Here is a 25,737-nt window from a genome sequence, read left to right on the forward strand (position 1 = left end):
CAGCTCTTCCAAACTCCTGTGGCGCCTGGTTCTAAACAAATACAGCAACAAAGCTCCGTCAACTGCTTATTAGCCACAGCTGAGTCCTCCAGAACGACTCCTATTCATGTGATAATTGAACCTAAAGTATCATGTTCCTGTTGAAATAAATGCAACAAGCTACCGACTTATTATATGTTGGAGGAGTTACAATGCAGTGCCAGCAGATGGCGATGTTGTATCTGTTGATGCTTAATAATATGTTGGGTATCTAACTGTTTCTCTTGTTTAAACTGACACTCCCTGGTATAGCAGCCATCTTAGGCTAAGCCTTGTTTGTCCTCTCCGTTGATGATTTGTCTAGTTCCTGTATGTCACAAGTAAACTCTGGTTTGTCCCACAAATGTCTTATTGCTGTTACTTCTGCTGAAGTCGAAGAAATCATATGGAAGTTGAATGGTGTAATTCCAAACTACAACTCATCTGGCAAAATTTAAGCCCTTATATGGCTCGATGGAGGGAAAAAATTATCTATTTTGAAAAACGAGGAAGTAAAAACAAAAAATGGAGGTTATATACTTAGTACTTCTTTGATAAAATATCCTGGTTGCAACACCGTATATTAATTCTAAAAATGATTGCATTACTATAACATCTTTTTTATTACATTTTCTGTTTCAAAACGTGTATAAATAATTCACGCCAGTAAAAAATAGCCACAACCAGAAGATAAATATGTGTCATTCATCCCTTTCTTGAGGGATGGTTTCTCGGAAATGATTAGGGTGGATCCTCAAGAATTTTGTTGGAAACGCTTAATTTCCACATAGGTCAGATCTTCCACTCCGAAGAGTTAAATGTGCCTGTGATTTCAGCTCATACCCTCTAGGTGGCGCACCAGGCCTGGCAGAAATGGGCTGCGTTCCCCTATGCAGCAAAAAAAATAAAAAATAGACCATGAAAGGCTATCAAAGCAAACATTTGTAGCTCGCTCCACTTAATGTCACGCAGGTTTATTTAATTGTTGGCATAACTTCGTTAATGAATTCTGCCAAGATATTGTTTTAAAAGGTGCTTGCGGGAGTGAAAAAGGGGGGAGAGTCATGAATAATTGATGTGCTTTACAGTAAAGCTAGACAGATTGGGACATCTTGTATATTTTTCTTTACCTGTAGGACATTTCTATGCATTTCGATTACGAGCGCAGGTATCGAAAACCGCCTGAACTCCTAGAAGCTGAAACACCTACTGCTAAGGGCAAGGGTGACCGACTGCAGATAATACGGTGCTGAACTGCAGGTAATAAGCTTATTAAGGTTTCAGCAGATGTTACTGCTCCTGTATGCTAATGGCAACTTTATGAAGCATTTTCTTCCCCTTTGAGAGCAGCTGTGAATATGTAAAAAAAACCAGCTAATTCTTTATATCAAATGCAAATTAATACTAAAGTGGGTTACATTACAGCAGAATTATGCAGCAATTCATCACAATGCAGGACGCTAACCATAAAAGGTCCAGCCGCTTCTTTATTAGGTTGTTGCATAAAATATTGTGCCATTTGCTTGGTTGTTTAGGTGCAAGAAGGCATTGAAATTTGCATTTGCCATTTTTGCTGCCTTAAAGAGGTCGTCCACTACTAGGACAACCCCTTCTTGAACTAAATGTTTGGCCCCAATAAACTAAAACCTTTACTCACCTCCGTTGCCAGCTCCATTCCAGCGGTGTCGTCATTCGCGGTCCCGGAGCTTTGGTGCAGCGGAATGACATGTGGCCGGCGCCCAATCAGCGCTGGCATCGCTGTCCCCACCTTCGAACAAATCGAACATGAAGAGGAAGTCTGGGCCGCAGCTGATCCCTGGCTTCCTCTTCATGTTCATTTCGACAGGAGGTGGGGATAGTGATGCCAGCGCTGATTTGGCGCCAGGCACCAGTTGTCATTCCACCGCCCCGGGACCGCGAGTGTCGACTACGCTGGAACGGAGCCGCATCGGAGGTGAATGTAGGATTTTTTATTTTATCGGGGCCGAACATTTAGTTCAAGAAGAGGTTGTCCTAGTAGTGGACAACCCCTTTAAGGTATGCGCACATGACGTTCTTCTCTTTCACACTTCTGGACTTACTCCTTTTCTTTGTAGTTTTGGAAACCTGAATCATCTTTTTCTTCTTTCCGGACATTTTTTTAAAATCTATTAAAAGATGAAGAAGATATTTGCAAAAACGGTCAAAAAAGGTGCCCAGGCATATTCCGGATGTTTTCTGAGCCTTCCATTGATTTTTATTGTAAGATATGGATGGTCTGCCTAGTGGAAAACTCCTGAAGCAAAAATGGTCAAAAAGGTGCCTAGGCGTATTCCGGATGTTTTCTGAGCCTTCCATTGATTTTTATTGTAAGGTATGGATGGTCTTCCTAGTGGAAAACTCCTGAAGCAAAAACGGTCAAAAAGGTGCCCAGGCGTATTCCGGATGTTTTCTGGGCCTTCCATTGATTTTTATTGTAAGGTATGGATGGTCTTCCTAGTGGAAAACTCCTGAAGCAAAAACGGTCAAAAAGGTGCCTAGGCGTATTCCGGATGTTTTCTGAACCTTCCATTGATTTTTATTGTAAGGTGTTAGGCGTCAGTCTGTTGCTGGATTTGAAATGGGTCCAGAACCTTCTGTGGTCTCCTCAACGCCTAGCTGGTCCACGAGGTGTGCAGATTGTCTCCCAGGTATTTGTGCTTAGCAATGTTAAGCATAGGTTGCAGAGGGAGACAGGGCTTTTGGAGTCTAAGTCCAGGATTCGCCGCACTGAGCATGCCCATGACCTGGCGGATCGTGATTGGTGGTTTGGCACCCACCTGACCTGGCACCGCCTGATTGGTCCACGGGTGGCATCACCAATGGCGCGTCGGTGGGCAGGGCTTAGTCTTTAAAAGGCCCGCCCACAAACATGGCGGCGCGCTCTGATCATTGAGCAGTGATGCGGTTGTGTGGACGACTGTGTTCCACGAGTAGTTTCTGTCAGGCAGGCTAGTTCCATAGAGGCGGGTAGTTTCGTCTAGCAGTCTGGCTCAGCCAAAGGGGTCGCCTAACACCCCGAGCAGCCTGCAGACATCCTATCCACGACTATCGCCTGTCAGCCACGTGGAGTAGTACCCTTCAGTCCAGTAGCACGCCGGCTGGAGGCACGTGTACCCGTCGGCGTAGTCACACACGCATCCTAGCGCCGCCAGAGTAGTCCCTGTGCAGTAACAGGGCTACCGATAGTTTTCCGGTCGCACATCTCCTGTGCTGTCAATGGAGATTGAGCGAACCGCGATACCCGTTCCTGTGTGCAGTAACACGGAAGGGTTTATCATTTAAGTTGGTTGCTTTCCTTCTCACGCGGAAAGTGTTCGGCAGCAGTCCACCAGGCTTCATCGCGGACCCCGGGGTCGGTTGCATTCCATTATATTAAAGTTGTTTGCAACCGCCCTCCTAACAGTATCAGAGCGCCAGGGTCTTGCCGAACATGGCCGACAACCAGCAATTGCTGCAGTATATACAGCGAATTGAGGCCAGACTTAAATGTCTGGAGCAAGCTGTCCCGGTCGCTGATATCACTGCAGTAGCTACCCAGGCGGCTACTCTAGCAGCCAATATTATTAACTCGGCTGCGGTGAATACTGCAACTGACGCGCCCCCGGGCCTGTGCCGCGCTGCGTCGCGCACGCGGGAGCCCACCCGGAGCCGGATCTCTTGAGGGTTGTAGTCTCGTGGCGGTGATCTGGTCCGTGCCCAGGGAGTCAGACTAAGTGGCGCTGTATCAGCGGTAGATGATGGACGACTACGCCACCCGTTGAATGCAGCTATGGAGCTGCCGCTGCAGGGCAGACCGCTGAGGCCGGTGGAAGGATGGTGCAGCGTGGATGGTATAACCCCCAACGGGAGGGGTATGGCCTCAGGGCAGCCGACGTGGATGATGGGGGTAGCAGGAACCACTCAGAGACGATGCGGTGTAGTTCAGGGTCTTTACTGGTGACAAAGATAGACCCTCCCGGAGTACTGGCTAGCGGTTGGGGCCTGGTCAGTCCTTGAGCAGATGGGATCTCCCCTGGCCAGGCGGAGTTGTAGGCCTCCCAAACTAACGATACTCTTCTGGCTACCTTGCTAGAAGCGGGTAAAAGTAGCCCACGTCCCTGAGTGTACCGTGTGGTGCTCACCCGTATGGCCGGTGACTCGGGGCCTTCTAATGGCTTCCGCTCCACGACGGCGGTGCTGGTCCCATGCGTGTGACCGTGCCTTCGGGTTTCTTGGCCAGAGGACCTGAAATCCCCTGCCTGACGGATTCTGCTGCTGGGTAGGAGTTAGTCCCCACAGCCTCGGACTCCGGGTCCGGCAAGAAATCCTCTCAGTCAGGGCGAGCCCCGCAGCTGCCAGCCCCCGACTCCCTGCAACACCGCTCCCACAGAGCTCCTGCTGCTTCCTCCCACAGCTGCCTCTCTTCTCCGTCTCTGGCATGGCCCAGGAGCTGGGCCCAGCCGGAGCCACAGCTCCCTGTCAGCCCTCCTGGCCGAACTCTCCCCCCGAACTCTCTAACCCTGCCTCAGCCCCAGGTTTATATAGGGGAAGTTCTTCCCCTCCCAGGACTGGGCAGGAGGTGTGGCATGCACAGGATCCCTGACCAAGAGACCTCCCACCTGCTCTCAGACATAACATTGCCGTTACTGTGGAAACCAGACCCCTGGGGTGCCACACAACCACTGCAAGTGCTCCATTACCCCGGTTTACTCTCCCGGAAAAATTTTCTGGGGACAGTAAATTCTGCAGGGGTTTTATTAATGTATGCTCCATTCATTTGGAGATGATGGAGGCACGGTTCCCCTCCGAAAGAGCCAAAGTGGGATATGTCATCTCATTACTCTCTCACAGGGCTCTGGAGTGGGCTACTCCTCTATGGGAGCGGAAGGATCCGGTTGTAGTAAATGTGGGTCTTTTCCTTAAGACTCTAAAAAGTGTATTCCTAGGTCCTCTGGTCACGCATGATACGGCTCTTAAGCTTCTTGCGTTGATCCAGGGTTCGGCTACCGCCAGCCACTATGCCATCCAGTTCAGAACCCTAGCGGCTAAACTGGATTGGTCTGAGAGGTCGCTTATCCCGGTGTTCTGGAAGGGTCTGGCTGGGAATATTAAAGATGCTCTATCTACTAGAGAGATTCCAACCTCCCTGGAGGAGTTAATATCTCTCGCTGACCGTATAGATTTGCGTCATGCGGAACACAAGTTAGAGCTGGAGTTTGCCAGACTTCAGTATCAGTTGGCACCATCCTTCTCTAGACCCATTTCCAAACCCGAGACTCTCGACCCGGAGCCTGAGGCTATGGATATATCCCGGACTGATTCTAGTCCTTCTCGTTCCCGACCTGCACATCTCTTGGAGTACCCCGTAAATAAGGGTTCCAAGCAGTCAGGAGAATGAGTTGGTCTTACCACCGTTGGAGGAGGTGTATTAAATTCTGGGACTTCTTCCTCCAAATTATTATATAATGTGACATTGTCCTTTGGTACATCTGCAGTTTCTGCCAAGGCGTGGGAGGACTCTGGTGCTGATGGCAATTTTTTATCATCTACGTTTGCCCAGAAGCATGCCATCCCTATAGAGTTACTCTCAAGACCAATGAACATTAGTGTTGTCAATGGTTCACTCCTGGACGCGCAAATCACTCACCGGTCGATTCCCCTCACCATGTCATTTCCTCAGGGCCACCGGGAGGTCATCTCATTTCTTATCATTCCCGGTGGATTAGACGAGGTGTTATTGGGTCTCCCCTGGCCACGTTGTCATACTCCACACATTGACTGGAATACGGGGAGAATTTCTTCCTGGAGTGAGAATTGTGCGTCTCAGTGTATGGTCAAAGTCACCCGGAGGGTAGTCTCTGATCCCTCTACCGTTGTGGCTTCCGGTACAGATTCTTTGTCTGTCCCCAGGACCCGGGTCTTGTCAGACTATGTCGAAAAGAACTCTCAGGAAGAGAGGGTGGCTGCAGTGTCCTCTAACCCGGTTCCGTCAGGGAAGACGTTTGTTTCCCCTAATTTACAGAATATGGTGCTCTCCTGGGCTCATGCCCCCAAGATCGGAGCCCACCTGGGGGTCAAATGTACCACTAAGTCCCTTCAAAGGTCCTATTGGTGGCCCGGTGGCGCCAGGACGTCAAGTACTTTGTTCTCGCGTGTCCCGTCTGTGCGAGAGATAAATCTTTCCGCCAAAGTCCGGCGGGTCTTCCCCATCTGTCACCCGTGACGGACTCCACACATAGAGAGTCAGTTGTCACTTCTCGTTGTCCCGTATTCTACCCGGGCGACAGAGTGTGGCTCATGGCTCGCAATACTAAAGTACGCGGGGAGTCTGCTAAGTTTGCCCCCCCGCTTTAAAAAAGGGTATCCTGTACACCGGAGGGGTCACGGTTCTGTGAATCCTCTCTGTGATCCGGTGGACCACATTTTTGCCCCCTGGCTCATGGAGGAAAATGAGTGTCAAGTGGAGGGGGATAATGTTAGGTGTCAGTCTGTTGCTGGATTTGAAATGGGTCCAGAACCTTTTATGGTCTCCCATTTCACTCCAGCCAGGGTTGATGCTGCTCAGCATTGTCATCAGCCTCAACGCCTAGCTGGTCCACGAGGTGTGCAGATTGTCTCCCAGGTATTTGTGCCTAGCAATGTTAAGCATAGGTTGCAGAGGGAGACTGGGCTTTTGGAGTCTAAGTTCAGGATTCGCCGCACTGAGTATGCCCATGACGTGGCGGATCGTGATTGGTGGTTTGGCACCCACCTGACCCGGTGATCTGGCACTGCCTGATTGGTCCACGGGTGGCATCACCAATGGCGCGTCGGTGGGCAGGGCTTAGTCTTTAAAAGGCCCGCCCACAAACATGGCGGCGCGCTCTGATCATTGAGCAGTAATGCGGTTGTGTGGACGACTGTGTTCCACGAGTAGTTTCTGTCAGGCAGGCTAGTTCCATAGAGGCAGGTAGTTTCGTCTAGCAGTCTGGCTCAGCCAAAGGGGTCGCCTAACACCCCGAGCAGCCTGCAGACATCCTATCCACGGCTATCGCCTGTCAGCCACGTGGAGTAGTACCCTTCAGTCCAGTAGCACGCCGGCTGGAGGCACGTGTACCTGTCCGCGTAGTCACACACGTATCCTAGTGCCGCCAGAGTAGTCCCTGTGCAGTAACAGGGCTACCGATAGTTTTCCGGTCGCACATCTCCCGTGCTGTCAACGGAGATTGAGCGAACCGCGATATCCGTTCCTGTGTGCAGTAACACGGAAGGGTTTATCATTTAAGTTGGTTGCTTTCCTTCTCACGCGGAAAGTGTTCGGCAGCAGTCCACTAGGCTGCATCGCGGACCCCGGGGTCGGTTGCGTTCCATTATATTAAAGTTGTTTGCCACTGCCTTCCTAACAGTAAGATATGGATGGTCTTCCTAGTGGAAAACTCCTGAAGCAAAAACGGTCAAAAAGGTGCGGAGGAGTATTCCGGATGTTTTCTGGGCCTTCCATTGATTTTTATTGTAAGGTATGGATGGTCTGCCTAGTGGAAAACTCCTGAAACAAAAACGGTCAAAAAGGTGCAGAGGCGTATTCCGGATGTTTTCTGAGCCTTCCATTGATTTTTATTGTAAGGTGTTTTCATTTTTATTCAGGAGTTTTCCTGCTGGAAAACTCCTGAAGACTGACTCGCTCACTTCTTTATATCACTTGACATTTTTGGAAACCTGAAGTGATTAAAAGGTGCTCAAAAGCCGGAACTTATGAACAGACTATTTTACATAAAACTTAATAGGAAGATTCTTTTGAGGGCTTTCTGAATGCTTTTTCAAGCAGTTTGTGGAGTCAAAACCGCATGGAAAGAAAGGTTGTGTGAATATAGATTGGATTATACAGTATATGAGTGGATCTTTTTGAATTTGAATTTGACGGTTTTGTGGAATTTATCAAACAAATTAGATTTGCTGTGAAGGTTTTTTAATTGCTTGGAAAATACATGTGGGGGAGAGGAGAGAAAGAGAGGGGACCTCACTGTTTATAAGCGCTTACACTCTACAGGAGAGACTGTCCCATAAGGGTTGCCGTGACGTTGCGGGATGGCTTTTACATGATTTTGATCAAAATTATGTCAACTAAATACCCTTTCTTATTTATCATTATTTTTGCACTGTGCGATTTATCCATTTACTTCCAGTTATTTGGGTATTTTGCTTGTCTTTGGTTTTTCTCTTTCTAGTGGCCTTATGTGAACATACATTTACATTTTGCATGCACATCAATTTACGTTTCAGTTCACACTTCCAGGTTTTTTCTTTGTAGTTTAGTGTGCTTCAGTGCATATAAGGGTGTGGCCGCCCTTTGTCTGAGCTGAAAGATTCATTCTGCCTCTCAGGTCTATGCTTCTACTAGGGGTTCAATCTCTCTGCCCTTATCCATGTGTATGTCACTTGACAAACGGTAAGGTTTTAATATTAGAGTTAGGACTGTCCCATAAGGGTTGCCGTGACGTGGCGAGATGGCTTTTACATTATTTTGATCAAAATTATGTTAACTAAATACCCTTTATTATTTATCATTATTTTTGCACTGTGCGATTTATCCATTTACTTCCAGTTATTTGGGTGTTTTGCTTGTCTTTGGTTTTTCTCACTCTACAGGAGAGAGTAGACCCTGCTGACCATAAGAGCTTACATTCTACAGGAGAGGGAGAGAGGACCCCGCTGACTATAAGAGCTTACGCTCTACAGGAGAGAGAGAGGACCCTGCTGACCAGAAGAACTTACACTCTACAAGAGAGAGAGGAACCCGCTGACCATAAGAGCTTGTACTCTACAGGAGAGAGAGAGAGGACCCCGCTGACCATAAGAGCTTACACTCTACAGAAGAGAGAGAGAGGAACCCGCTGACCATAAGAGCTTACGCTCTACAAGAGAGAGAGGAACCCACTGACCATAAGAGCTTACGCTCTACAGGAGAGAGAGAGGACCCAGCTGACGATAAGAGCTTACGCTCTACAGGAGAGAGAGAGGACCCTGCTGACCATAAGAACTTACACTCTACAAGAGAGAGAGGAACCTGCTGACCATAAGAGCTTACACTCTACAGGAGAGAGAGAGGACCAAGCTGACCATAAGAGCTTACACTTTACAGAAGAGAGAGAGGACCCTGCTGACCATAAGAACCTGTACTCGACAGGAGAGATAGAGAGGACCTCGCTGACCATAAGAGCTTACACTCTACAGGAGAGAGAGAGGACCACACTGAGCATAAGAGCTTACACTCTACAGGAGAGAGAGAGGACCCCACTGACCATAAGAGCTTACACTCTATAAGAGAGAGAGAGGACCTCACTGATCTTAAGAGCTTACACTTTACAGGAGAGAGAGGACTCCACTGACCATAAGCGCTTACACTCTACAGGAGAGAGAGAGGACCCCACTGAGCATAAGAGCTTACACTCTACAGGAGAGAGAGAGGACCCCACTGAGCATAAGAGCTTACACTCTACAGGAGAGAGAGGACTCCACTGACCATAAGAGAACCGTGAATCGAATTTCCAAGTATTCAACTCAAACTCGATGCTTCGCAGATTGATATGCTCATCTCTACCGTAGATGCCACTCTGGGGATTGCAGGAACTGGCGTTATAGCCATTGTCATATGCTACTCAAAATTACAGGATCATGAGTCTTTGTGTTGGGGTAAAGGTCTCTATGCCTTAGATAGAAGAGCTGTCCATAGGCTTTGTCCAATATTGTAGCTCATTTGAAGGACAAATGGCCATGTGTAACATACTTGCCCTGCTGTGCTCCAGTCCATAATTTTGGGTAGTACCTGTGCAGTGTGCTCAGCCATCCCCACAGGCTCACTTGCATTTTCCTTGGCCAAATGGATCAGTTGGCTGATTTGTTAGCCAGGGAGCCTAGTTAGTGGACCAATGAGAGGACTGGCTCGGTGGTCATATGGCATGGCATTCCCCTCACCCTTTTTTCTTAAGGGTCATTCTAATCCTTATCATCAACCTATCAAAAGGACGGGTGATCGGTAGGGGTCCGACCAAAAGGACTCTTGTTGATCCTGAAAACGGAGCTCTGCAGAGCCCCATCTGAATGGACCAGTGGCCGAGCATTCACTCTTTTCTCTCCATTCATTCTGCTCCATTCCTGAGACTGCCATAAATACTGATAATAGCACTCGGCTTTTTCTGGCAGTCTCATAGAGCAAGAATGAAGTGATGGTGCATGCTTGACCACCGCTCCATTCATATGGCGCACACCAGAGCTCTGTTCTGGGGATAGATGAAGATCCCGGTAGTCAGGACCAACTGATCAGCAAGTTATCACCCGTCCCATTGATAGGTGATAACTTCTAAAGATGAATTAACCCTTTAAGTTTATTATGTACACAGCCCAGAGCCAGTTATTGTATTGTCTAATACCACCTTGTGTGCTGTTCTTGATTAATTGCGTTTTCTGACCTGGCTACTGTAAGATTACTGTTCTCAATTAACTCTTTGACTCCCCTGTTTGACCATTTGTTTGCCTGTTTTTTCTACCTGTCCTGGATCTCCTAGGTGAACCCAGGAGTGCGACTTACACATTCATCTTCTGCCAACAGCAATATTTGTAAGTATCAGCATCCTGGGGTGATGCACATCAAAAGCATGAAGTAAAGCACTGTTTTTATTTGCCAACATTTCTTGCAGTCAAGGAGGTCTTCAATTTTTAGGGAACCTCTTGAAATTTCAAGAGAATTTGGTTTAGCTCTAGTTGATATATTTTAAACTCAGGTTATGGTGTGATGTCTCACCTGGAGAGGTGAATCCACAAAGCCTTTGGTGCAGATGAGCAGTTCAGCAGTACAGCACGGACAGATGGCGTTGGTGCAGCAGGAGGGTCCAGCTGGAACAACAGAGGCAGATGTGGCAGGATAGGAGCAACAGCAACAAGTATGGCCGTGTTGTAGAGCAACTGACAAGAGTCTTTTTCAACAGTTTAAAAGTGGAATTTAATCTGAAGCACGGCCAGTGCAATTCAGGGATATTACAGCAAAAATCTTCATTACAGTACAGTTTAATGAAGCAGGCACAGTAATGTCAGTCTCTTCAGTAGCATAATTCAGCACAGATTACATCTCTTAGCAGCACACTTCTATGCATACACAACCACAGGCTTTTCCTTCACAAGGACTCAATAGTACACAGTGTAACATACCTGGCAGCGTCCTTGCATAGTGGTCCATCTCCCACTGTGCAAGAGCGCGCACTTGATCTCCAGTCCAGTCTGCTAGCCTGGCTTCCCTCCATGCTGTCTGCTTGCCTCTGTTTCTGCTGCTTAACGGCGGCGCCCGATCACTTCCTGCTTCTTGTAGCTGCTGCAGGCACACCCCTTGTGCGTCCACAGCCTATTGCTGTCTGTCACCTGGTATTTAACCCAGCTCCTCCCTGGAATCCATGCCTGAGCATTGTGTTCTGTCAGTTGGCATCTGGTTGCTGACATGCCATGTCCTGTCTATGTTTCCTGCCTATCGGTATCAGTTCCCGTGTCTGAATTGCGTCCTGTCTGTGCACTCTAGCCAGCTGTCTGTCTGCCTTCCTGAGGCTGTTTTTCCAGGCCTGTCTGCACACTCCTAGCCTGTTCGTCTCGCCCTCTGGGGGCCGCATACCCAGACTCGTTCCTGTATTTGTTGCAGTACAGTTCCTGTCTGAACTGTCTCCTAGCTTTCTACCTGTTTTGTCTTTATGTCCGTTTGTTCCCTTTTTCTGCAGTGTCTGAACCAGCACTTGGCTTTACCTAGGCTCGTTCCTGCATTTTGTTGCAGTAGCTGTTCTTGTCTGAACTGTCTCCTAGTTTCTTATCTGTTTTGCCTTTATGTCCATTTGCTCCCTTTTTCTGTAGTGTCTGAACCTGCACCTAACTACTTCTCGTTGTCGCTGTACTTCCGTTTGTGAGTTGGAGTCCTCTCGCTACTTCTTTGCAAGTATCTAGTGTGTATCTGGTTCTGCCTTTCTTTCTGTTCCGTGTGAACAGAGCCCTGTCCCCTTTGCTTTGTCTTTGTTTTCCTCTTCGGTGATTTATCTCAGCCCTGTCCACCGCGTCTGCGGTTTCGCTCTGCTCAGCCTTGTCTACCGCATCTGCGGTTTTGCTCTGCTCAGCCTTGTCCACCGCGTCTGCGGTTCTGCTCTGCTCAGCCTTGTCTACGGCGTCTGCGGTTCTGCTCTGCTCAGCCTTGTCTACCGCGTCTGCGGTTTTGCTCTGCTCAGCCTTGTCTACCGCGTCTGCGGTTCTGCTCTGCTCAACCTTGCCTACCGTGTCTGCGGTTTTGCTCTGCTCAGCCTTGTCCACCGCGTCTGCGGTTCTGCTCTGCTCAGCCTTGTCTACCGCGTCTGAGGTTCTGCTCTGCTCAGCCTTGTCTACCGCGTCTGCGGTTTTGCTCTGCTCAGCCTTGTCTACCGCGTCTGCAGTTTTGCTCTGCTGAGCCTTGTCCACCGCGTCTGCGGTTCTGCTCTGCTCAGCCTTGTCTACCGCGTCTGCGGTTCTGCTCTGCTCAGCCTTGTCTACCGCATCTGCGGTTCTGCTCTGCTCAGCCTTGTCCACCGTGTCTGCGGTTCTGCTCTGCTCAGCCTTGTCCACCGCGTCTGCGGTTTCGCTCTGCTCAGCCTTGTCTACCGCGTCTGCGGTTCTGCTCTGCTCAGCCCTGTCTACCCCGTCTGCGGTCTCGCTCTGCTCTGACCTTTTGTTCGCTGCTCCGGCAGTCTCGCTCTGCTCTGACCCTTTGCTCGCTGCTCCGGCAGTCTCGCTCTGCTCTGACCCTTTGCTCGCTGCTCCGGCAGTCTCGCTCTGCTCTGACCCTTTGCTCGCTGCTTCGGCAGTCTCGTCCTGCTCCTCTCTCGCTCACCGCTCCAGGCGGCCTTGTCCTGCTCTTCTCTCGTTCACTGCTCCAGGCGGCCTCATCTTGTTCTGCTCTTGCTCGCCGCTCTGGGCAGCCTCACTCTACTGTTTGTCCACCGCATCTGCGGTTCTGTTCCTGAGTCCCAGTCTGTACTGGGTCCTATCCACTCGGTGCTCCAACCTGTCGTACCTGCCAGTACCTCCCTGCCTGCATACCAGTCATGCTTACCAGCATCCGCCAGTCTGCATACCAGCCGTGTCTGCCTATACCCAGCAGTCTGTGTGCCAGCCTAACCTGCCTGTTCCTGTATTCCCCTGTGTGGGTCAACAGCCGTGTCCGGGTTCTGTCCTGGAGTAGCACCTGGTCCCTCTGCTCGGTTCCTCCTTGGTGCACTGGCGTCGTATGCCGTCGTGCGACCCTGGTCGGATCGGGTGGATACTTAGTTACGCCCCTCCAAGCACTCACTCTCCGGCACGGTCCAGTGGAATCACTACATATACACGCACACGCCACTCAGCCTGGGCGTGTGCATTACCGCATGCTCAGGCCATGGTTCCCGTTGAGCCCCACGGCCTTCACTCTCTGAGACCTTTTCCAGCGAATACGTGCATCTAGAAGAAATTTATTTATTTATTTATTTATTTTTGCTACTAGCTGAGTTCCTGGCGAATTTCGCATCCGTCCAGATGGAGCTTTCTGCACTCGTTCCTGCGGATCCGCCACGGTACTATGGGGATCCAAGACAGAGTCGTGCATTTGTGGAGCAATGCATGCTACACTTCAAGTTCTACCCTCTTTGTTTTCCCACCGATCGGGCTAAGGTGGGATTCATGATGTCTTACCTAGCGGGTGATGCCTTGAAATGGATCACCCCCCTATGGGATGCACAGGATCCTATCGTCCTGGACATAATGGCCTTCCTGGTGGCCTTTCTAATGGTCTTCAATGACCCTAATCCGGAGGCTCCTGCTGAAGCTTCACTTCCCAATAACCCGGTGCAGCCCCGATGTGTAATGTGTGTGGGTAGCGCACTAGTCCTCCTGCCCGAAGAGACTACTGCCCACCCAGAATCCACACAGGATGACTACGCTCTCCGGAATATTTCTCCCAACCTCAAGAGTCAGTCCAGACGTGCTAGGCGTAGAGGCAAGCCGTCACGCCAGGGTCTGTCCTCCCAAAGACCTCCTGATCCCAACCTTGAAGTCCCTGCTGAAGCTTCACTTCCCTGTATCCCGGAGCAGCCCCGACGGGTAATGTGCGTGGGTAGCGCACCAGTTCTCCTGCCCGAAGAGACTTCTGCCCACCTAGAATCCACACAGGAGGACTTCCTGCACCCGGTATCTGATGCTTCACCCACTTTAACCGGTGAGCCTGTCCAAGGCTACTCCGAAGCAGTGATTACCTCCGAGTCTGTGCATCTCTGCTACCTGGCGGAAGACCCCCTGTTGCCTCCTGAATCCTCCTGGATACCACCTGATGACAAATGGAGAGAGACTTCCCTACACCCGGTACCCGATACTTCTTCCGCTCCGTCCTGTGAGCCTGACAATGGGTACCTCAAAGTGATAGTTAATCCCGAGTCTCTACACCAATCCGACCAGGCGGAGGACCTCCAGTTGTCTCCAGAACCCTTCGGGGTGCTACCTGGTAGCGAATGGACAGAGTCTTCCCTATACTCTGTACCTGATATCTCGCCCGCTTCGTCCAGTGAGTCCGACCTTGTGTACTCCGAAGCAGAGGTTATCCCCGAGTCTCTACACCCCTACGACCAGGCGGAGGACCTCCAGTTGTCTCCTGAACCCTTCGGGGTGCTACCTGATAGCGAATGGACAGAGACTCTCCTATACTCGGTACCTGATACCTCGGCCGCTTCTTCCAGTGAGTCCGACCTAGTGTACTCCGAAGCAGAGGTTATCCCCGAGTCTCTACACCCCTCCGACCAGGCGGAGGACCTCCAATTATCTCCTGAACCCTTCAGGGTGCTACCTGATAGCAAATGGACAGGGACTCTCCTATACTCGGTACCTGATACCTCGCCCGCTTCTTCTAGCGAGTCCGAACTAGTGTACTCCGAAGCCGAGGTTACCCCCGAGTCTCTGCACTCTTCCAACCCGGCGGAGGACCCCCAGTTGTTTCCTGAATCCTCCGGGGTAGCACCAGATAACAAAGAGACAGTGACTTTTCTACACCTTGTACCTGATACCTCGCCCATTTCATCCTGTGAGCTTGACAAGATGTACCCCGAAGCAGAGGTTACCCCCGAGTCTCTGCACCCCTCCAACCCGGCGGAGGACTTCCAGTTGTCTCCTGAACCCTCTGGGGTGCTACCTGATAATAAGTGGAGAGAGACTTCCTTGTGTGCTGTTCCTGGTACTCCACCCGTTTCGTCTGTTGCTGAGGATGGCTGGATAGGAGGTAGCATCCTATTTACTCAGATGAGACCAGTTTTTCCTGTGGACAGTGGAAGTGATCTCCTTGAAGTGAAGGATTGGCCCTCGAATTCCCTGTGGAACATTCTGGCAGGCCTGAAGAAGAGGGGGCGTAAGGGGGGGGTGGTACTGTAACATACCTGGCAGCGTCCTTGCATAGTTGTCCATCTCCCACTGTGCAAGAGCGTGCACTTGATCTCCAGTCCAGTCTGCTAGCCTGGCTTCCCTCCATGCTGTCTGCTTGCCTCTGTTTCTGCTGCTTAAGGGCGGCGCCCGATCACTTCCTGCTTCTTGTAGCTGCTGCAGGCACACCCCTTGTGCGTCCTCAGCCTATTGCTGTCTGTCACCTGGTATTTAACCCAGCTTCTCCCTGGAATCCATGCCTGAGCATTGTGTTCTGTCAGTTGGCGTCTGGTCGCTGACATGCCAGGTCCCATCTATGTTTCCTGCCTATCGGTATCAGTTCCCGTGTCTGAACTGTGTCCTGTCTGTGCCCTCTAGCCAGCTGTCTGTCTGCCTTCCTGAGGCTGTATTTCCAGGCCTGTCTGCACACGCTCCTAGCCTGTTCATCTCGCTTTCTGGGGGCCGCATACCCAGACTTGTTCCTGTATTTGTTGCAGTACAGTTCCTGTCTGAACTGTCTCCTAGCTTTCTACCTGTTTTGTCTTTAAGTCCGTTTGTTCCCTTTTTCTGCAGTGTCTGAACCAGCACTTGGCTTTACCTAGGCTCGTTCCTGCATTTTGTTGCAGTAACTGTTCTTGTCTGAGCTGTCTCCTAGTTTCTTATCTGTTTTGCCTTTATGTCCGTTTGCTACCTTTTTCTGTAGTGTCTGAACCTGCACCTAACTCCTTCTCGTTGTCGCTGTACTTCCGTTTGTGAGTTGGAGTCCTCTCGCTACTTCTTTGCAAGTATCTAGTGTGTATCTGGTTCTGCCTTTCTTTCTGTTCCGTGTGAACAGAGCCCTGTCCCCTTTGCTTTGTCTTTGTTTTCCTCTTCGGCGATTTATCTCAGCCCCGTCCACCGCGTCTGCGGTTTCGCTCTGCTCAGCCTTGTCTACCGCGTCTGCGGTTTTGCTCTGCTCAGCCTTGTCCACCGCGTCTGTGGTTCTGCTCTGCTCAGCCTTGTCTACCGCGTCTGCGGTTCTGCTCTGCTCAGCCTTGTCTACCGCATCTGCGGTTTTGCTCTGCTCAGCCTTGTCCGCCGCGTCTGCGGTTCTGCTCTGCTCAGCCTTGTCCACCGCGTCTGCGGTTCTGCTCTGCTCAGCCTTGCCTACCGCGTCTGCGGTTTTGCTCTGCTCAGCCTTGTCCACCGCGTCTGCGGTTCTGCTCTGCTCAGCCTTGTCTACCGCGTCTGCGGTTCTGCTCTGCTCAGCCTTGTCCACCGCGTCTGCGGTTCTGCTCTGCTCAGCCTTGTCTACCGCGTCTGCGGTTTTGCTCTGCTCAGCCTTGTCCACTGCGTCTGCGGTTCTGCTCTGCTCAGCCTTGTCCACCGCGTCTGCGGTTCTGCTCTGTTCAGCCCTGTCTACCGCGTCTGCGGTCTCGCTCTGCTCTGACCTTTTGCTCGCTGCTCCGGCAGTCTCGCTCTGCTCTGACCCTTTGCTCGCTGCTCCGGCAGTCTCGCTCTGCTCTGACCCTTTGCTTACTGCTTCGGCAGTCTCGTCCTGCTCCTCTCTCGCTCACCGCTCCAGGCGGCCTTGTCCTGCTCTTCTCTCGCTCACTGCTCCAGGCGGCCTCGTCTTGTTCTGCTCTTGCTCGCCGCTCTGGGCGGCCTCACTCTACTGTCCACCGCATCTGCGGTTCTGTTCCTGAGTCCCAGTCTGTACTGGGTCCTATCCACTTGGTGCTCCAACCTGTCGTACCTGCCACTACCTCCCTGCCTGCATACCAGTTGTGCTTACCAGCATCCGCCAGTCTGCATACCAGCCGTACCTGCCTATACCCAGCAGTCTGTGTGCCAGCCTAACCTGCCTGTTCCTGTATTCCCCTGTGTGGGTCAACAGCCGTGTCCGGGGTCTGTCCTGGAGTAGCACCTGGTCCCTCTGCTCGGTTCCTCCTTGGTGCACTGGCGTCGTATGCCGTCGTGCGACCCTGGTCGGATCGGGCGGATACTTAGTTACGCCCCTCCAGGCATTCACTCTCCGGCACGGTCCAGTGGAATCACTACATATACACGCACATGCTACTCAGCCCGGGCGTGTGCATTACACACAGCATTCTTTATTCTGCATGGAGATGGAGGGGAGGAGGGTTTGATGAGATGATCCCTGTGACATGATTCCTTCCAGTTCATATCTTTCTGCTCGATAATACTCTGCACTGTTAGCTCAGGGAGTCTATCTGACTCATGTTTAGCTTCCCTCCTGACCTGAATTCTGTGTCACTTGCCTTCTGTGAGATACAGATCACATACCACCTTTCTCTTTGGCTCCAGCCAGACTACAATAGCAAGTTCCCCACAATCCCCCTGGGGCTCTGCTAAAACCCTCCCTGTCTCCTGTGACTGTGTTAACCCCTCTAGTTGTTGGATGCTTCTGAAGCACAACGCTTCTTCTGCATGTCACACATCCTTCTGCCTGAGATGTATGGCCTGAGAATCACCTGGCAGAAGTACATCAGGTTGCTGTGGCACCCTGACGCGCAAAGTAGCAGAGGAGGTGATGCATGCACCCAGCGTTGGATCTGGGAAAGGTAACATTTTCCAGATAGGTGGCACACAGCTGGTGATGGACACTGTTATGGCTTCCACATTGGGGCTCTGGAGCTTCAGATTACACCCCTGGTGCAGATAACGGAATTACAATGAACTCTAAAGATGCTAAAAAATAAGGTTTGAGCGTTTGCCAAACATTTATGGTGTAATTCCAGCAGCACAGGCACATGGAGAACGGTAAGTAATGGAAATGCCATTCCCTAGCCACAATGGCAGTTCCATACGGCACACTTTTAAGTCTGTTGTATGTGAATGGGCCATAAATGTGAAAATAATAGCGCCCTTCTAGACAGTCTGGATAATGCATTGCGGATCCCAAGCTGAAAAAAAAAATCCTCAAAGAGCTGAATAAGATGTTTTCTAAATCTGAATTGCTATTTAGGGGATTTGATATTTTCCACTAGCTTAGTGAAACACACAGACACCAGTTTCTCACAGATAATATTTCTCGTTGACCCTTGAAAGTAGAACTCCCTAGGAGTGCGCCGTTTCTGAGTGAGGCTCCGTAAGCCAAGTGCGATGTCGTTTTTCTGAGCATTAACCCAAAAGAGTGAACTGAGCCTTTGCCGAATTAATCTGGTTTTATTTAATCTCGTTTTATTTACTTTGCACATAAGGGAAACTGCACAGTGTGACAACGCAGACAGACGGGCAGGCGAGCGGGCAGGCACAGCTTACTGCATAGCAGAAACTAAAGTATTGCCAGATCAACAGGAAAGAGAATTATTCTACGTGTAGAGAAATGAGAAGAGACTTCCAGAGCTCTCACCATATACATGATTAATGTAAAGGATATTTCACATGCTTAAAATAGACCTCTGCCTAAATGTTTATTGCATGTTGGCAGCACAAGGCGCTTTTCAACTGCCTCTCACCTAGGAGTCTTTGGCGGAGGAGCACCATTTCTTTCCAGAGTTGCAGGGCAATAATAAAACTTCTTTATATCAAAAAATAATTGAAACAAGTTCCTTCTGGAATTTTTCCTGAATTTTTTAAAAATCTTTCTATTCTATTCCCGCTGCAGATATTTTTCATTTCTGCGTCACAACTAGTGTTGAGCGATACCTTCCGATATCAGGAAATATCGGATCGGATTGGATCGGGCCGATACTCAAAAAGTATCGGATATCGCCGATTCCGATACCGGAAACCAATGAAAGTCAATGGGACACAAATATCGGAATGAAAATAAACCCTTTCTTTCCTTGTAGGTTAATTCTACATGAAGGAAAACAACTAACAATAATGTAGAATGTATTGGGGGAGGTGGTTGCCCAAATCGATGGGAACAGTGCTCACAGTGAAACATGAAAAGCCGACAATTCAGCAGCGTCATACACCGGTACCCGACAATTTAGAACAGAAAGAATAAAGCTTCACACATAGATTAGATAGATAGAAACATGTCAGTCACATATATAATAAGTACAGTGACAGTGTTGCTTACTGTACTTGTCATTTAGTGTAAAGGATTTATTTAAAAAAATAATAGTGTTTTCATGCACCGTCTCTTTAAAAAAGCCGGCCGGCAATTCAGCAGCGGTACCCGACAATTTAGAACAGAAAGATAGAGCATCACACATAGATTAGATAGATAGAAACATGTCAGTCACATATATAAGAAGTACAGTGACAGTGTTGGTTACTGTACTTGTCATTTAGTGTTAAAATAAAGGATTTATTAAAAAAAAAATTGGCGTGGGGTTCCCCGTAATTTTTGTCTCTAGCGGAGGTTAAGCAGACGGCTGGGGCAGATGTTTGAAGCCTGGGAAGGGGGTAATACCCAGGCTACTAATATCAGCCCCCAGCTGAATACCTAGCCTTTACTAGCGATTAAAATGGGGGACCCCCAAAAAAAATGACGTGGGGTCCCCCCTATTTTAATAGCTAGCAAAGGCTAGGCAGACAGCTGGGGGCTGATATTAATAGCCCAGGAAGGGTGCCATGAATATTGGCCCCCTCCCAGGCTCGAAACACCAGCCGTCAGCCGTCCCAGAAATGGCGCATCCATAGGATGCGCCAATTCTGGCACTTAGCCTCGCTCTTCCCACTGCCCTGTAGCGGTGGCAGTGGGGTAATAGGGCTGGGGTTGATGTCAGCTTATAATGCCAGCTGACATCAAGCCCAGGTTAGTAATGGAGAGGCGTCTATAAGACACCCCCATTACTAACCCCATAGTCAAAGTTAAAAAAAAACACAAACACCCAGAATAAAATCCTTTAATTGAAATAAACACACAATTCTTTATTGTTCTAAATTAAACCATACTTACCGTCATGCCCATTCCAGCTGAAGCCAACGATCTCCTGCAATAAAAGAAAAATAATAAACCAACATCATCCTTACCTTTCGATGGTTCCCAGGACAGCTTCAGCTCTGCTACATCGAGATGACAGGCTGGACCGCAGCAGAAAGCTGCCATCCAGCCTGTCATCCCGCAGACACTGAGAAGCGCAGGCATGCTTGCGCTCCTCAGTGTCTGGCTGTGACGGCATCCAGATGAGCCGACAATGAACTCAGCTCACCTCATGCACGTCACTGACAGCGTGGGAGAATTCCCCTGCGCATGCGGTGAGCGTGAGAGAATTCTGCTGAAGCGCTGTGCGCAGGAGAATTTTCCCACGCTGTCAGTGACGTGCATGAGGTGAGCTGAGTTAATTGGACATGACCTCGGCTCATCTGGATGCCGTCACAGCCTGACACTGAGGAGCGCAAGCATGCCTGAGCTTCTCAGTGTCCGTGGGATGACAGGCTGGATGGCAGCTTTCTGCTGTGGTCCAGCCTGTCATCTCGATGTAGCAGAGCTGGAGCTGTCCTGGGAACCATCGAAAGGTAAGGATGATGTTGTTTTATTATTTTTCTTTTATTGCAGGAGATCGTTGGCTTCAGCTGGAATGGGCGTGATGGTAAGTATGGTTTAATTTAGAACAATAAAGAATTGTGTGTTTATTTCAATTAAAGGACTTTATTCTGGGTGTTGTGTTTTTTTTAAATACTTTACTAGAAATTCATGGCGGTCATGTTTAATATTGGCGTGACCCCATGAATTTCGGGCTTAGGGCCAGCTGATAATGCCAAGCTGGCCCTAACTCCTTTATTACCCAGTGAGCCACCGCACCAGGGCCCTGGATGAGTTGGGTACAGCGCCAGAAGATGGCGCTTCTATGAACGCGTCATTTTCCGGGGTGGCTGCGGACTGCAATTTGCAGCAGGGGGTGGGGGGGGGGCAGAAAGCTTGGGTCTCCCTGCGCTGTGGATTCCAGCCCCCAGCTGCCTAGTTGTACCTGGCTGGACACAAAAATAGGGCGAAGCCCCACGTATTTTTTTTTTTCATTATTTCATGAAATTCATGAAATAATTAAGAAAAAAGGGCTTCCCTATATTGTTGTGTCCGGCCAGGTACAAATAGGCAGCTGGTGGTTGGGGGCAGCCCGTTCCTGCCTGCTGTGCCTGACTGGACACAAATATAGTCCGAAGCCCCACGTCAATTTGTTTTTAATTATTTCATGAATTTCCTGAAATAATTTTAAAAAAATTGACGTGGGGCTTCGCACTAAATTTGTGTCCAGTCAGGTACAGCAGGCAGGAACGGGCTGCCCCCAACCACCAGCTGCCTATTTGTACCTGGCCAGATACAACAATATAGGGAAGCCCTTTTTTTTATTATTTCATGAAATAATTAAAAAAAAATTGAAGTGGGGCTTCGCACTATATTTGTGTCCAGCCAGGTACAGCAGGCAGGAACGGGCTGCCCCCAACCACTAGCTGCCTATTTGTACCTGGCCGGACACAACAATATAGGGAAGCCCTTTTTTTCTTAATTATTTCATGAATTTCATGAAATAATTAAAAAAAAAAATACGTGGGGCTTCGCCCTATTTTTGTGTCCAGCCAGGTACAACTAGGCTTTCTGGGCCCCCCCGCTGCAAATTGCAGTCCGCAGCCACCCCGGAAAATGGCGCGTTCATAGAAGCGCCATCTTCTGGCGCTGTACCCAACTCATCCAGGGCCCTGGTGCTGTGGCTCACTGGGTAATAAAGGGGTTAGGGCCAGCTTGGCATTATCAGCTGGCCCTAAGCCCGAAATTCATGGGGTCACGCCAATATTAGACATGACCGCCATGAATTTCTAGTAAAGTATTTAAAAAAAACACAACACCCAGAAAAAAGTCCTTTAATTAAAATAAACACACAATTCTTTATTGTTCTAAATTAAACCATACTTACCATCACGCCCATTCCAGCTGAAGCCAACGATCTCCTGCAATAAAAGAAAAATAATAAAGCAACATCATCCTTACCTTTCTATGGTTCCTAGGACAGCTCCAGCTCTGCTACATCGAGATGACAGGCTGGACCGCAGCAGAAAGCTGCCATCCAGCCTGTCATCCCGTGGACACTGAGAAGCGCAGGCATGCTTGCGCTCCTCAGTGTCAGGCTGTGACGGCATCCAGATGAGCCGAGGTCATGTCCAATGAACTCAGCTCACCTCATGCACGTCACTGACAGCGTGGGAAAATTCTCCTGCGCTCAGCGCTTCAGCAGGAGAATTCTCTCACGCTCACCGCATGCGCAGGAGAATTCTCCCACGCTGTCAGTGACGTGCATGAGGTGAGCTGAGTTAATTGTCGGCTCATCTGGATGCCGCCGTCACAGCCAGACACTGAGGAGTGCAAGCATGCCTGCGCTTCTTATTATATATGTTACTGACATGTTTCTATCTATCTAATCTATGTGTGAAGCTTTATTCTTTCTGTTCTAAATTGTCGGGTACCGGTGTATGCCGCTGCTGAATTGCCGGCTTTTCATGTTTCACTGTGAGCACTGTTCCCATCGATTTGGGCAAGCACCTCCCCGAATACATTCTACATTATTGTTAGTTGTTTTCCTTCATGTAGAATTAACCTACAAGGAAAGAAAGGGTTTATTTTCATTCCGATATTTGTGTCCCATTGACTTGCATTGGTTTCCGGTATCGGAATCGGCTATATCTGATACTTTTTGAGTATCGGCCCGATCCAATATTTCCTGATATCGGAAGGTATCACTCAACACTAGTCACAACTATTTAAATGTTTTCTATTTCGGAAAAATTACCTGGTGACTTTATTCTGTGGGACAGAATGAGTGTGTTGATCCCAAACTTTTATGTATTACTACTTTACTCATACTTTGCATTGACGAGCTTCAACAGCCCGAAACACCGTGTCTGCAAATTGAGATTCGGATTTGGCTTTTATTCCTAAATCATATTGCACGACTCGTTAAAGGGTTGATTGTCACTTGTGATAGTTGACTTTGTGGAACTTTCTCCCATCTCCCTACTGTATCTCTGTAGCTCAGCCACAGAAATCTTGGGGTTCTTCTTTACCTCTCTCACCAAGGCTCTTCTCCCACGGTTGCTCATTTTGGTTGGATGGCCAGGTCTAGGAAGACTTCTGGTGGCCCCAAGCTTCTTCCATTTAAGGATTATGGAGGCCACTGTGCTCTTAGGAATCTTTAGTAATACAGAAATTCTTTTGTAATCTTGGCCAGATCTGTGTCTTGCCACAATTCTGTCTCTGAGCTCCTTGGGCAGTTCCTTTGAGCTCAGGATTCTTATTTGGTCTAACATGCACTGTGAGCTGTGAGGTCTTATATAAACAGGTGTGTGCCTTTCCAAATCAAGTCCTATCAGTTTAAGTAAACACAGCTGGACTCCAATGAAGAAGTAGAACCATCTCAAGGAGGAAAATGGACAGCATGTGACTTAAATATGAGTGTCTGAGCAAAGGGTCTGAATACTTATGACCATATGATATTTCAGTTTTTCTTTTTTAATAAATTTGAAAACATTTCTACATTTCTGTTTTTTTCAGTCAAGATGGGGTGCAGAGTGTACTTTAATGAGAAAAAAATGAACTTTTTAGAATTTACCAAATGGCTGCAATGAAACAAAGAGTGAAAAATTTAAAGGGGTCTGAATACTTTCCGTACCCACTGTAAGTAGTGCAATGATATTTTAATACTCCAGATTCTAACAAATGTGGTGACACCAAATATGTTTCTTTTTTATTATTTAGGCTTTTTCATTTGATTTCTTTTTTTTAAATATTTTAAAATTATTTTTCAGACTTTTGTAATTTACATTTTTTAGCTCTTCGAGGGAGTTTGAGCTTGTAATCATTTGGTTGTAGGTAAAATACACTGCAATACTTATGTAGTAAATCCAAATGCCCTAGTCCATTTTTTCGTTGTATATTACAAAGGCAAACAAAGCGAACATGAAAGGTTAATACAAAAAAATTAAAGTTTATTTGTAATACAATGACACAGAAAAGTATTAAAAGCAAAGATGACTCACAGAAGAGGATCATACAAAATAGACATGTTCCAAAGTCATAGGGTGAACAAATAAAGTAGCACACTGTAACATTGAGTATATAGATGTGAAATATGAAATATGAATAGCATAACTGCTGTAAAAAATAGAAATAAATGAAAAATTTGTTGAAAAATTTTTTTAGCGCATGAAATATGAAGTATGGAAAATGAATAGCATTACTGCTGTAAATAAATGAGAAATCTTAGCGCATAAATTGGCCAATTCATGTGTACCTGACAGCCGCGGTAAGGCGTTTCTCGATGTCAGGACCTACCAATGTGAATACCTCTCTAAGAGACCTCCGTCTGCTTATGTGTGGGAAAGACAGATCCTGATGCATTTAAAACCACCTGCGGCATGGGGGTGGGGGTGGAGTGCTCAGTCAACGCTAAATCTAGTAACAAAGAAAATGACGGCACTTCCACTACAAAAACTAGGTGTGAACAGGTGCTTACTAAGAGCAGCTACCTCCATATATAATGAACAAATAAAGTAGCACACTGTAACACTGAGTATATAGATGTGAAATATGAAATATGAATAGCATAACTGCTGTAAAAAATAGAAATAAATGAAACATTTTTTTGAAAATTTTTTTTAGCGCATGAAATATGAAGTATGGAAAATGAATAGCATTACTGCTGTAAATAAATGAGAAATCTTAGCGCATAAATTGGCCAATTCATGTGTACCTGACAGCCGCGGTAAGGCGTTTCTCGATGTCAGGACCTACCAATGTGAATACCTCTCTAAGAGACCTCCGTCTGCTTATGTGTGGGAAAGACAGATCCTGATGCATTTAAAACCACCTGCGGCATGTGGGTGGGGGTGGAGTGCTCAGTCAACGCTAAATCTAGTAACAAAGAAAATGACGGCACTTCCACTACAAAAACTAGGTGTGAACAGGTGCTTACTAAGAGCAGCTACCTCCATATATAATGAACAAATAAAGTAGCACACTGTAACACTGAGTATATAGATGTGAAATATGAAATATGAATAGCATAACTGCTGTAAAAAATAGAAATAAATGAAAAATTTTTTTGAAAAATTTTTTTAGCGCATGAAATATGAAGTATGGAAAATGAATAGCATTACTGCTGTAAATAAATGAGAAATCTTAGCGCATAAATTGGCCAATTCATGTGTACCTGACAGCCGCGATAAGGCGTTTCTCGATATCAGGACCTACCAATGTGAATACCTCTCTAAGAGACCTCCGTCTGCTTATGTGTGGGAAAGACAGATCCTGATGCATTTAAAACCACCTGCGGCATGGGGGTGGGAGTGGAGTGCTCAGTCAACGCTAAATCTAGTAACAAAGAAAATGACGGCACTTCCACTACAAAAACTAGGTGT

At 48.2% G+C, this 25,737-nt stretch overlaps 1 long non-coding RNA gene across 1 annotated transcript in view; it reads left to right on the plus strand.

The window, feature by feature from the left end:
* The first annotated feature begins 1,123 nt into the window (after nt 1-1,123).
* LOC141174649 (uncharacterized) overlaps nt 1,124-25,737 on the plus strand; it is a 53,920-nt gene continuing 29,306 nt past the window's right edge. The window contains exons 1-3 of the long non-coding RNA XR_012252931.1: nt 1,124-1,278; nt 10,560-10,611; nt 23,873-23,995. This is a non-coding gene — a long non-coding RNA (uncharacterized lncRNA). The remainder of the gene's footprint in view (nt 1,279-10,559; nt 10,612-23,872; nt 23,996-25,737) is intronic.

The sequence above is a fragment of the Phyllobates terribilis genome, unplaced genomic scaffold (genome assembly GCF_046119375.1).
Source record: "Phyllobates terribilis strain yellow unplaced genomic scaffold, ASM4611937v1 Scaffold_13__5_contigs__length_258822181, whole genome shotgun sequence".
Taxonomy (NCBI): Eukaryota; Metazoa; Chordata; class Amphibia; order Anura; family Dendrobatidae; genus Phyllobates; species Phyllobates terribilis.